At 40.2% G+C, this 13,344-nt stretch overlaps 1 pseudogene; it reads left to right on the forward strand.

The window, feature by feature from the left end:
• Positions 1-3,826: 3,826 nt before the first annotated feature.
• Positions 3,827-4,984, forward strand: LOC146618748 (uncharacterized; annotated as a pseudogene).
• The last annotated feature ends 8,360 nt before the right edge of the window (positions 4,985-13,344 follow it).

A 13,344-nucleotide genomic window follows, 5' to 3' on the forward strand; every position in this document is an offset into this window, starting at 1 on the left:
CAGAATTTACATGAGTGCAGATAGAAATGTAATGATAAAAAAAAAGCCATAAAAGAAAAAGGAAATCCTAAAACTTAAGCTTTTAATTTCTATAATTACTTGTTATTAACGCCAGTAACATGAAGCGAGCTCATATACACTTTAATGATGTCATTCATTTGTCGTGCATCATTTATATTTACATACAATATGACCATTTTGTGAAAAAAGCATTACATAAAGTCATGCAATTGTAGGCCGTTTTTACACTTTTTAAAATGGTCCTCGACTAAGGGCGTTTCCCCTCTAATGGAATTTTAAGGTATTTTATTTGAAATGACAATTTAATTATAATTACACACAAATACGTAAAGGTAGGTACATTAGAATAAGGGTGTAACAAGTCAGGTTTTACATTACACAACGGAAAAATTATACTTGGCTTATCCTCGCTCAACTTACAGGTATATTACAGCAAAGGGTGAGCAAATTACATCTTAAGAAGTTTTAAGTACAACATAACAAATTTAAGTAGTGTGTAGTTCCTTAGTAATTTTGCAGAAAAACAATATTTCCCCATTTTGCAGTACAATTTACTTTCCTGGGCTTTATTATGGAGCAACTTGACCTTCTCTTCTAACATTGTTATTTAATATTTACTATGTTGATATGCATTATGGATTTTCTTTTACTCAACTATCCTTTTGTACTTATGCTGTACTCAAAATTACAGTATACTTGCAGTATAATGCGTCTCTTTTCCTGTAAAATACCCAGAACTTGGGCAGGGTTAATGCACTCTATAATATGGAAAGTACAGGGTATATTCGATGTAAGGTTGGGAAATATTGTTTGTTTTTCCACTATATTACCAGGAAATTATGCAGTATCTAAAATTATAGTATATTTTTTTCCTGATTTTTTTCCCCATATTCATGTGTACCTATCTTTGAGTATTAGTATGTAAATATGATGGCATTGTAATTTTAAATAAAATATGTTGAAATTACATTTATTTACAGAGTAATTACACCTTCAGACATGGGCCACATTACAAAGAGTTACCAATAGTTTTATCAGTTTTCCGTTTGTATGACCTTCTTTCACGATACACCCTAAAAAATTATTCAGGGGCTTAGTAAATATCATTATAATTCTAAGTTAGATGACCTTGATTAAATCTTTGAAAATCACAAAAGTGTTATCTTGAGTTGAAAATACTGAAAAGAATGCTTAAATTTTCAACACCAGTTTTTCAGTTGAACTGAGCTCTTTTGTTCAAGTTTATTTAAAAGAAAAAATTCTGTATTTCAAACACAGGGTGCATTATTTAAATCTACTCAATATATCTCATAGAAAGTACTCAAAATAACTGAGACACTGGTATTCATACTTATCATTGTCTTTAACTTTAATTATTAATGGTTCAAAATCAATATAATTTTGTCCCCCAATACTAACTTAAAACTTTGAGTAAGACTAATGACCTTTGGCATGTACCGCGCGCGAGGAGCATGGCCTCATGGGAGATTTTCTGCACGTTGAACGAGACAGACACACATCCACTGCAGACTTGGTAACGTTTTCAGGTAAGTGACCAATTCTTACATTAGCTGTCTTTAAACACACCGTTCTTTTATAACATGTTCTGAAGAAAGCGTTTGTCATGGTGGCTCACTTTTCGCAGCGTGATTGTGCATGTTAATTTAAGTTTTCAACCCGTCTTCCAGTCAAGGCCGTGGGAAACCGCGCCCTTTTATCCTTTTACGTTCTGAGTCGCTATCTGCGTTCCGGGTAATTTGACCGGAATGTCCCGGTACCAGCGACCTGACCGTTTAATCGGGGGCTTTTTAGGAACCACGTGAAAGCAGGTGTGCTCAGACATTTCTAGAAAATGGCCCTGTTGAGTCGCGGTGCGGGAGCTGCGGTAGTCACGCGGCCTGACTCACTCTGTCAGGTTGTTCAGGAGGAGATGAACAGACGTCATCAATGGCTTTGGTAACTAAGAAGACCTGCCCGCGGAACAGTTCATAGCAGCAACCATGCTGCTTAGCTTTCTTGTTCTATGTGGGGTCTTTCAGAGCATATAAGACGCTGCTTTCAGCTTTGTCCCGAACAGGGCCAGTTTTTGAGAGAACGCTGAGAGGACCGCCCGGGTCAGCAGATTACCTCATCCAGGGCCGGTCCAAAGTACTATGGGGCCTTAAGTAAATTTAGACTCGGGGCCCTACTTCCTTTCAGATCCCAGAAAATAATGAAAAAAAAAAAGCTTTGGTCCTTTGGGTCAAGCCAAAAGTACCATCATTTCCAGTATAGTTACTCCCAATTTACATAAATAAATGTTTATTTCAATCCAAGCTAAAATTTCTTATAAAAGATTGATGTTATGGCAGATTACTCAGTGACATGTTTTGTAATGATAAAGTTTTTATTTGTATTTTTTCAGCACCATCTTCACCACCAGGAGAAAAAAATCTGCATCAACTACAAAGTAAAGCAGGTAATTTTACTCAGAGGACTTGATGTGTTAAATTTTGGAATGATATGATATTGTTTTATACAAGCTGAGTAGTGGATGGTGATACCACCTAATTATTTATACTGGTTTTGTGGTGGGTTATTTTAGTCATACAAATGCCAAATCTAAATTTTGAGAATTTTTCAGTTCGGTAAATAAATTGATGAGTTCATGGTCTGTCATCTAGTGTCACCATACTATCTTTTTATTTATACAGCGTGGTGATGTGATTCAGATTATTTCAATGTGGTTAAGTATTGTACTTTGTTCCATGTTGACTTATTTGTAAGTTGTATCCTCCACCTGAATTGGTAGTGAGTATTGGTTATTCAATCAGTTAATCATACAAAAACTGTGTAAATATGGTTATACACCATTCTGTCATCTTCATACTGTGAGACATATTTTCTCACAATTTTTTTAGGTCACAGGTGATGAGATGGCAGTGTAAACTCTGCAAACATGAGGAGTCATCAAAAGTGTCACTACTCAAACATTATCGAGTGAAACATGGTACATTTGGTCATGGCTATTCCATACCCTGTCTTCATTTGAATTGTCCTTGCTCTTTTAAGACATGGGGTGCCTTACGCTCACACTTGTCTAGGTCTCACAGTTCGCATGAAACGGAAGAGTGTGAGGTCCTTCCAACTATTAGATGTAAAATCTGTGACTCTTTTTACCCAAACACAAAAGACTATTTTCAACATATAAATTCCCATTTGAAAAGCCATGAAACCATAGAGTGTGTTTTTGATGGTTGTGAGTTTAAGACAAACATTTGTGGGACTTATGCGACTCACAGAAGTCGAAATCACAGATTTTGTTCATGGAAGCACTTTAAAACTAACTTGATTTCAAAGCAAACTGTCAGTACATCTAATGAAATCTTCTTACCAGCACTGGAATTAGAAGATCACGAGGACTTGGATGTCACCATTGAACTTGGTTGTGAAAGGGAAACAACAAATGAAATTTTGAAAAATATTGGTGTGCTCTTGTTAAAACTGGAAAGCATCTATAATGTTTCTGGTAAATGTGTGGATGACTTGGTGGAACAGCTCAGTTATATCTGCACATTATCACTTCAGTATATTCCAAAGTCAATAAGTGATATTCTTATTAAGAATAACTGTAATATTGATCAGTCTTTTGTCAGTGAATTGGCTGAAAAAATATGTCACTGTAGTCCTTTATGTGCAGCCCTTAGTCCTGATGGTCCCTTTGCTTCAAGATATGAGACAGAAACAACTCCACTTATATGGATTTATGTCTGGATGAGTAAATTAATCTTTTGCATGTTAGAAAATAAGGTCCAGGTTGCAAAAAATGGTAGTTCCACTTAAAGATTATTATTTTTGATTGAATCAGAATTTTGGCCTTCAGATTTTTTGTCCTTGGTTTTTTGTCCTCTCCCATCCAGGTCAGTGCAGAGTTTCATAGGATCACGACCCTGAACCTTGAACCAAAGTTCATGTCATCGTTGCACTTGTATTCATCCAAACTCCTGTCCTTGTTTCAAGCCAAGAAAGGTGCTGCTGGACAACGCCACAGGGCACAGTTAAACCTTCTGCTTCAGGTAAGGAAGATTGCATTTTCTAACCACAAAAACGTTCCAACACAGCATTGAAGAGGCCCTTCCACTAAAAACGGCTTTTCTTAGGTTTCTGTTCAATATTTTAGCTCCACAGGTGTTCTTGCCTTGATGGTGGGTGTGAAAACAGGTCAACAACAGAAAAAAAATAGTTATGTTTAAGCTAGAAATGGTAAGTCATGTTTTAAATGTGCAAATTTTGCCTCAGTTGAGACTTCCTGTTTTACAGAGTGGAAATTCCATCGAGAAAAAACGAGAAGTCATCATCAGATGTCTCATTGACCATCTGGGAGAGGATCCAAGTGCCTTAATCAAAACCTTTGAGGTTGGTGCAATAAATCTGTTTTAGGAATATTAGTAGTTTATTTTAGCTTGTGAGATCATAGAAAAGTTTTAAGATACTGTTCTAAAGAAAAAAAAAAACACTTCAAAGCATACAAAAGAATAGCATTTGCTCAAAGATTTTGGAGCACAGTGTCCACATATTATGAGTACCGGTGATGTCATACAAATGAAACTTTTTGTTTCAATGTTTGGAAATATGTGAGCTTAAAACAGTTGTTTCTCTTTTTAAAGGACGGTGCTGATGCTGTCTTTGTTGAAGAGGCTTTGGCTGAGGAGGTGATGAAGATTTACCTGCTGCAGAATCAAGACAGGTCAGCGAACCTACTGATGTGGGTATTGTTATTGAAGGCGTTACTGTTCTGGGCAAACTTGGGAATCTGAGCAAAGCCTGTTGCTATCTTTTGGGACTGTGCTATGCTCTGGATCTGAAATACCCCAAGAATTTCAAATGCACATTTGAAGCATTTCAAAAAGTGTTCATGGAGCTGGATCCAGGAAACCTTTCTGTCAAGGTTCAAAGACTGAAAAATGACCTCCTTTCATTGTAGACAAAATTTCACAGGGCTGTTCTTAAAGTGTTAGACTTGTTAAGTGACATGTAATGCTCATCAAAAGGTTCAGTTGCGGCATTACATTGTGTTGACATTCCTGTTCATAAATAATGTTTGTACCATAAACTGTGTTATTGTATTAACTTTCCAGATTCACATTAAGGTGTAAATGGGAGAGTATCATTATGAATGTTTTTTGGTCACTCTTTAGTTATAATCTTCCCAATGTTTTGGAATCAAAATAAGATGTTCAAAAACTATGTCACAGTGCAAATGTGTTTTTGTTTTTTTTGTTTTTTCAGGATTTATATTTTTTTGGGATTTTTGTCATTTGACCTTTTCTGAAAAGGTAAAGCACTGCGTTCACTTGAGCCACTTTTATTCTTTGTATGGCAGGTACATTTTTCTTGTTGTTAGCATCAATATGCCAGTTTTACAGAGTTTTATCAAGCATGCCAATTTGGATGCAATTTTATTATATGAGGCTGTTGTGACTGAAATTTTATCCACTGAATGTAGAACAGATTTCAGCTCACTGTGTTCATAGAAGGAATCTGCTAAATGTGTTATTCACAAAAAAGCTGTTTAAAATAAATCATTGTGAACAATGTTGAACTGACGTGGTTCTTTTTTCGTATGTATGTATGTATGTATAAAATAAACACTTAATTGTAATTAACATTTTTGCTTATTAAGTTAACTTAAAAATATTAAGTAAATTGAACCATTATTTAAAAACAAATAATTGTAATGGTGTAGGTTAAATGTGCCAAGCATTTCAGCATTTCCTAATTAATATTTTATGTAGTTTGAACTTTTGGTTACTGTTGTTTTAACTTACATTTTCAATTGTATTTACTCAATTTTGTATGTTACTGTAACATCTTTAATTGTTCATAACAACTTATTCCATTTTAGTTGGATTTACTCAATTAATAAGGTGTATTTAAGAGATGTGATTGTTTTTGCATTTACTCATTATTTTTGAGTGTAAAAGTGTTGCACCAAAATATTTAAGTAATTATCAGTTTTAGTTCTTAGAGTGTAGGTAACACAAATTTTAAGTGCTTGGCACAAAGTAAATAGTTTAAGACTGAGTTACTAGTGATTTACTTGCACACTGTCACTTGCAGTGCTATGCTTGTGGGAATGGAAATGTCATCAATATCAAGCAAGTTATTATATGTCCAAGTATTGCTTTTATCACATCGAGTTGGTCTTCACGGTTGGGCATTATTGTCTGCCCCACAAGCGGATATCTCCAAAATAACAAGCAGCTTGGGTGAACTGGTAGCAGGCTCAGTTTTTTTTTTATGTTGAAGCAAAAGCCAGCATAAACGTTGTTTTGACAGAACATGAAATCTACTCAATTTGCTCAAAGAGGTCTCCAGAGAGCCCTGAGCTTCTTTGGATACTCCCTCTGAGGAGATTTAAACACACACTGTGTCCTCTGCCCCACTTCCTGCAGAAAGATTAAGATTAAGATTAAGATGGCGCCGGTGAGGTCGGCTGCCGTCACGACTGCTCCGACCACTTTTTCTTTGTCTTTGTTTTTTAAGTTAGTTTTCAGCGTTTCTAAATCGGCAAAATCATCACCATTGGGTACATTAGGTATGACAGTGACACTCTTGTTTCTATTGGTATACAATGTACTCACAATTCGAAGTTTTTAACTCCGGATCCGAGCTGGCCGAGTGAGATCTCGAGGGAGAACAAAGGGAAGCGGCGGCGGCCTAGAGGGAAGCGAGCCGGCGTCAGGAACAGGCTGAGAGCTCGTGCACACCGCACACCTCTGCCTAGCATCCTGCTCGCCAACGTCCAGTCACTGGAGAACAAGCTTGACGACCTCAGGGCCAGGATAAAGTTCCAGAGAGACATTCGGGACTGCAATCTCCTCTGCTTCACCGAGACATGGCTGAACCCAGTGGTGCCGGACCACGCCATCCAGCCGGCCGAGTTCTTCTCGGTTCACCGCATGGACAGGACACGGGACTCGGGGAAGTCAAGGGGAGGCGGCGTGTGTTTAATGGTGAACAACAACTGGTGCAACAGTGCGAACGTTGTTCCTCTCACACGCTCCTGCACACCAAATCTGGAACTACTGTCCATCATGTGTCGTCCTTTTTATCTACCTCGGGAATTTACATCGGTCATTGTAAGTGCCGTTTATATTCCACCACAAGCGGACACGGTCACCGCCTTATGCGAGCTGCATGAGGCACTCACACAGCACCAGACACAACACCGGGACGCTGCGCTTATTGTGACGGGGGACTTTAATAGCGCCAACCTCAAACGCGCAGCGCCGAACTTTTATCAACACATCACCTGCCCCACCAGAGGTGAAAGGACACTGGACCACTGCTACACTACGGTCAAGGACGGCTACAAGGCACAATCCCGCCCCCCGTTTGGCAAATCTGATCACGCCGCCATCTTCCTCATGCCAAAATACAAACAAAGGCTAAAACAGGAAGTTCCGGTTCAGAGGAAGGTCGCGCGCTGGACGGATCAATCGGTGGCCGCGTTACAGGACGCACTCGATGACGCAGACTGGGGCATGTTCAGAAACAGCTCCGACGATGACGTCAACGTGTTTACGGAAGCGGTTGTGGGATTCATCGGGAAACTAGCGGATGATACCGTGGAGACAAAGACTATCACAACGTTTCCCAACCAGAAGCCGTGGGTGGATAAAACCATCCGGAACGCTCTGAGATCCCGCACCGCTGCCTACAACACGGGACTCATGACGGGGGACATGGACCCGTACAAAGCCGCGTCATATAACGTGCGGAGGGCGGTGAAAGAGGCGAAGCAGCGCTACGGGAGGAAACTAGAGTCACAACTCCAACAGAGTGACTCTAGGAGCCTGTGGCGGGGACTAAGGACAATAACGGACTATAAAGCACCAACAACCGGTATGACGAACGCGGCCGTGACTCTGGCAGACGAGCTGAACACTTTCTATGCTCGCTTCGAGGCTGCAGCTAAGGTCTCCAACAATGCTAGTGTTAGCGGCGCTAACGGCTGCAGACAGGAAGATACTGCCAGCACCGGAAACGTGCTCGTCATCTCCGAGCATGAAGTAAGGAGAGCCTTCAAGAGAGTGAACACCAGGAAAGCAGCAGGACCAGACGGCATCCCAGGTCGTATCCTAAGAGACTGCGCATACCAGCTAGCTCCTGTGTTCACTGAGATATTCAACATCTCTTTATCTCAGTCGGTGATCCCCACATGCTTCAAAGAGTCCATCATTGTTCCTGTCCCAAAGAAACCCCACCCTGCTTCTCTCAATGACTATCGCCCTGTAGCCCTCACCTCAGTAGTGATGAAGTGCTTTGAACGCCTGGTCAGAGACTTCATCATTTCTTCACTACCAGACACACTGGACCCACTACAGTTCGCTTACCGTCCAAATCGTTCCACAGACGATGCCATCTCTCATCTCCTCCACACATCACTCACTCACTTGGACACTAGAAGGGGGAATTATGTTAAAATGCTCTTCATAGACTACAGCTCTGCATTTAACACCATAATTCCCTCCACACTCACCACCAAGCTGGAGCATCTGGGACTCAGCTCATCTATGTGTCAGTGGATCTCCAACTTCCTAACTGGCAGACCACAGGCAGTAAGGATGGGCAGACATGTCTCAGCCTCCACCACTCTCAGCACTGGAGCCCCCCAGGGGTGTGTTCTGAGCCCCCTGCTGTACTCTTTGTACACATATGACTGTGTGGCCACTACCAGCTCCACCACCATCATCAAGTTTGCTGACGACACCGTCGTGGTGGGCCTGATCTCTGATAACAACGAGACGGCCTACCTGAAGGAGATTAGGAATCTGGAGAACTGGTGCCAGAGGAACAACCTCCTTCTAAACGTCAGTAAGACAAAGGAGCTGATAGTGGACTTCAGCACTAAGCAGGAGAGGAACTACCAGACCCCCGTCATCAACGAGTGCCCAGTGGAGAGAGTGGACAGCTTCAAATACCTCGGAGTTCACATCACGCAGGACCTGTCATGGTCCTGTCACATCAACACCGTGGTGAAAAAGGCCCGACAGCGTCTCTACCACCTCAGACGCTTGAGAGACTTCCAACTGCCCTCCAAGGTGCTCAGGAACTTTTACTCGTGCACCATAGAGAGCATCCTGGCGGGAAACATCTTAACCTGGTTCGGGAACAGCACCATGCAGGACAGACGAGCTCTACAGAGGGTTGTGCGGTCAGCTGAGCGCACCATCCGCTCCGAGCTCCCTGACCTGCACTCAATCTACAGCAGGCGGTGCTGGACCAAGGCCAGGAAGATCGTGAAGGACCTCAGCCATCCCAACAACAGACTGTTCTCTCTGCTGAGGTCAGGAAAGCGATTCCGCTCCCTGAAGACCAACACAGAGAGACTGAGGAGGAGCTTCTTCCCGCAGGCGATACGGTCTCTCAATCACACCACCACACAGTACTGACCCACACATATGGTTCTTACACACACACTGGACTTTCTGGACTTTGGTTTTGCACAACACTGGTCACTATATTCTTCATTTCCGGTTAATACTTGTACAGCTGCTGTTATTGTGTATATATTTATTTATATTTAGATTTCTTCATACATTCTTATATAGTTCTATATTGTGTATTGTGTATTTTGTTGTACAGTTATTTTATTTTCAACTTTAATTTATATATTTATCTTTATCTTATTCTTCCCAGTTAAATTTACCCTTCATTCTAATTTGTGTTGTACAGTTATTTCATTTTTAACCTTAATTTATATTTTATTCCTTCCTAGTTAAATTTACCCTTTTTAATTTTTCATATTTATTTCCTTTCTTATTCATAGCCTTTTCCTTTTTTGTTTTCTTTAGGTCACGAGCAGTTGTCCAAGCATTTCACTACATATCGTACTGTGTATGACTGTGTACGTGACAAATAAAAATTTGAATTTGAATTTGAATTTGAAAGCATGTTACAACAAAGTGACTGAAAACAGGCCTCCAAAACCAAAACCAAAATGAGGCATGCTCAAGATAATTTTCCCAGATACGTTCTGTCCAGTGAAAATGATGGTTGTGCAAACTGAGCAGGGCAGAGAGGAGAGCCCTTTTTCCTACAACACATTTAAAAGCTCATCCATTTGGATTTTCATACAAGAACAGTAAATTCAGTAGATCCATGCGCACCACATGATCCCCACCAACAAGGCGCTATCGACATTTTTTTTTTAATTGCTATGTCTGGTTTCTGCTATCTTATTACTATATGCATATTTGTATTGTACAGCACTTTGGTCTACCAGGTGTGTTTTTAAAGTGCTATATAAATAAATGAGGATGATGATGATATTCACATAAGTTCAAGCAAAAACAGCTTCATTACATCAGTGATTCTTGTTGTGCTATTATGTCACTAAGTGCTTGTACCTGACTCACTTTAAAAGTGTTTTCTGTAAACACAGCAACATCTTAAAATGGACTACTCTTTTAAGAGCAGGGGGCAAAGCTTGGGAAAAGGGGGGGGGGGGGGGGGGGGGGGTTGTCAAGGAGCAAGTGCTGAAGAACATTGTATCCCTGACATCCATCTGTAGCAGCCTGATGTTGCAAGTCTTGACAGTTCTGTCTCACACAACCAACTTGTCATGGTCCTGGGTCGTGTGACCCAGTGTGTTATGCTTAACCTATTTTGATGTTTATTGTTTGCTTAGGTTCTTTAAGGTAGTCCAGTCCTTTTTGTAATTATGTTACCCTTGCATTACGTCTCCCTTGCCCTTCGTGTGTTTATGTCTGTGTGTCTTGTACTGTCAAGTTCATGCTGTCAGTTATGTCACCTCCCCCTGTACTACGTCTCCCCGGTTCATGTCTCATGTTTCCTGTTTTACTTTGAAGGCCTGCATTCACTGTCTGTGTATTCAGCTCACTCCTCCTGTCCTGTCGTTAAGTTCATGTGTGTCAGCTGCGTTCCCATGTGTGGCCACTTCCCCTGATCATCCCTCCTGTGTATTTAGTCTCTGTGTTTCTTACAGTCTGTGTCGCGTCGTCTGTGTTCCCACCCTCCGTGTTTCCATGCCTGGTCTGTTGTCTTCCAAGCCATAGCCTCACCATAGTTTGTTCCCAGTTTAGGTTTTTGTTTAGCCACGCCATCCCTGCTGTATTTGCACACCTTGTTTTCAGCCATATTAAAGGCTCGCCTTCTGTTAAAGCTCACTCCTGTCTGTTCACTTGTGTACGCACCTGGGTCCATTACACGCATTCTCCACTCGGTCCGTCACAGCGGACCGTGACACAACTACATTTGTTCCCTCTTTTACCACCTCATGAGTGAATTTTATTCTGAGAAGGTATTGTAAGTCTTCTTGCGTCACAATCTAAAGGATTTAACTTGGATTCAATAGCAAACTGATTGCTGGAAGAAAAGGTAAGTGTTGCTTTTTGTGATGTTCTTGTCTAGGCCTGGGCAGTTACACTAATTACATATAGGCAGTTCCTATCACAGCAGCGTGAAGCAACTAAGTGGAAAAAAGTCATTTAAGGCTTCAGTAGTTACAGAAGAGTGAAAAATTAAATAAAAAATTACCATGAAGTGTTTTGGCCACCAATAGCCTAAAAGTGGGGTTCAACTTGATTGGATTGTATCGGCTATAAAGAGCCGCAGAATATAATTCATGTCATTTTTATAGTAATCAAATTACTCGATTCTCTTTTATTTTTTTCCCTCCCAACATAGCATTAGGCTTTATAGAATGTGAAATCAGAACTTGGAGATCAGTCTAAGAAGAAAGAAAACTATTCACACTTGCAACAGACCCCTTAAAACATAAATTACTGTCGAGGAGAACGATACAGGAAGCCGTCAAATTATACAGGGACCATACTGTGCACTAAAAAAAATATTTAAATACCTTTGCACTTGTGTTGACCATTTAATAGACTTTAATACTCTGGGGTATTTACAGACCGTAATAATATTAACTGTTTATTTATTCATCAGGAAAAATACCTGCACATAGAGAGAAAGCTGATTGCACTGCAGATAAAGGTCATGAAAGGTTAGTGACTTCTCCCACTGCTCACAGTCGGTTCTCAGTCAGCAATTGCGAACGGAGGGAGAGAAGTGAGAGAGAGACGGACGGAGAGAGAGGAGGAAGGGGAAAGTGAGAACAGAGAAAATAACCGTAGCTCAAAGAAGGGTCCAAAAAATGGAGGGAGTGAAGGAAGCCAATTAAAAATGAGAAGAGAGTATAGATAGGAGGAGGATGCGAGGTTAAAAGAAAGAGTGGGTTGAGTAGGGTTTCACAATTAGATCATTGATGGATGGATGGCATTTAGCTCCCCGCTACTTACGGAAATAACTAATTAAGTGTGTGCATGTATGTGTGTCTGTGGTCTCGGTATTAGAAATGATATGGGACCTATATCTTTTATCTTTAAGCTGCAAGTATTCACAAGTATGTCATGTTTAAGGGAACTTATTACGTATCCTGTCTGATAGACTAATGGCTATAATCCTCCTACTAAAACAGTCTGTAAAGAGGATGAGCAGTGAGAAAAATAAGTTGGCATGGAGATAAAATAAGGCTAAATGCTGTTGTTTCTAGAAATTTTGCAAACACCGTGTTACATTCAGATATGTGTTATGAATAATACTGTTAAAGTCTGGCACCAAAACTGGCTCCAAAAAGTAATGACAGCAGGCAATTTGAAGCGCCCCACCTCTATTAGTAGGAGGTTTACACTTTTCCAAACACAAATTGGTCCAAACATTTCTTTTTGTACCTTTTCTGTCCTAAATAGTTTATATATTACCATTTTTTAAACACTTTCTATTTTTTTGATTATTTTCATTCAATGTGCGATTGCTTTTGTGGAAGCACTCCAACACTAATAATAACTCAGTGGTAGTATACGCAACATAATTGGCGCGATACATTTTTGTAACAATAATTTAAATAATTGCACCCCTTTCCTTTTTTTTGCCCGTCCCGTTTGGTTCTTTTGCCATCAGAATTATTGTCTAAAGGCAAAGGAAGATGCCCAACAGATTTACGTTACCAAATGGACCATCCCGGCCTTGCCGTATTGGTCTATTTGATTCACATTTGCTTTTATTGTTTATTTTATTTTATTTTCACTTGCTACACACGGGACAGACTTGACTGGGGAAAAGAAAGGGGAGAAAGAAAGAGGGAAAGCAAAAGCAGTGGGGAGGAGGCACAGTGATAAAGGGCAAAAAACAAAAACCAACAAAACAAACAAACAAAAATACATATATCAATCACCTGGATCACCTGTTGAGAAAACAAGCAAAAAAGAGAGAGCAATATAATAAACAACATCATCATGATGATCTATGTGA

The sequence above is a fragment of the Diplotaxodon limnothrissa genome, linkage group LG14, assembly GCF_057381915.1.
Source record: "Diplotaxodon limnothrissa isolate DT_005_m linkage group LG14, D_limnothrissa_male_GT1.1, whole genome shotgun sequence".
Classification (NCBI taxonomy): Eukaryota; Metazoa; Chordata; class Actinopteri; order Cichliformes; family Cichlidae; genus Diplotaxodon; species Diplotaxodon limnothrissa.